Source organism: Morone saxatilis, unplaced genomic scaffold (assembly GCF_004916995.1).
Source record: "Morone saxatilis isolate NCDOM2014 unplaced genomic scaffold, NCSU_SB_2.0 Contig17, whole genome shotgun sequence".
In the NCBI taxonomy this organism is placed as follows: Eukaryota; Metazoa; Chordata; class Actinopteri; family Moronidae; genus Morone; species Morone saxatilis.
In genome coordinates this window covers 7,808,047-7,808,823 of record NW_023339729.1, presented here as the reverse complement: position 1 = coordinate 7,808,823, position 777 = coordinate 7,808,047, and positions in this window count along the sequence as shown.

Below are 777 nucleotides of genomic sequence, written 5' to 3'. Positions count from 1 at the left end.
ATGACAAGGTAATAATATGCTAGCGCTAGCTAGCTAGCGTGCTAGAGAGTATGACATGTTATCAATATACAGGCCAGAGTCAGGCACACTGAAAATTTCTTCAGGAATTTTCCAGTTGAACTTATTATTCTTCCGTACATTTTTCGGTCGACTACTTCTCCCGCAGTTTTGGTTGCACATACACAAAAAGGTACCAAAACGGTACCAAAGTAATGCCATCTAGAGTAACTATATCTTTAGACAGTGAGTCTCTGAGGTTTTTTGGGCCAAAGTACAAGAATTTCGTTTTTTTCTCCATATGGTGCTCCTTTTCATTGGTAGTCAATATCTATTTGAAGTTAACAAGTAACGAATAACGAAAATTCAACCATTACACACCAATGCCAGCCGGTGACTTAAAAGGAGGAACTCGTTGTCTGAACACAATTGCCCCTCTCGTGGTCCTCTGGAGAAAACCTATTCCGCTTCATGAAACCAGACATTCTTCTCCATCACGGTATCAAAACGTACCTTGTGAACCATGACAATTAAACCAACCCGACTCAGAGCAGCTCAGAGCAGCTTCCTCACGTGGTCCATAGTCTGATCCACTCTCAAACACACTTTAGCCATCAATCAGTGACGTCCAAGGCCGATGATTTATCCAATTATCTAAAATTATACAAAAACATCGTTCAAGGACCATAAATCTGGATGACTGCAATTTTCCTGATGAAACTCCAGACGAACCTTCCTTGTACCTTGGGCCCCAAAAAACCTTAAGACTCGCTGTCAAAG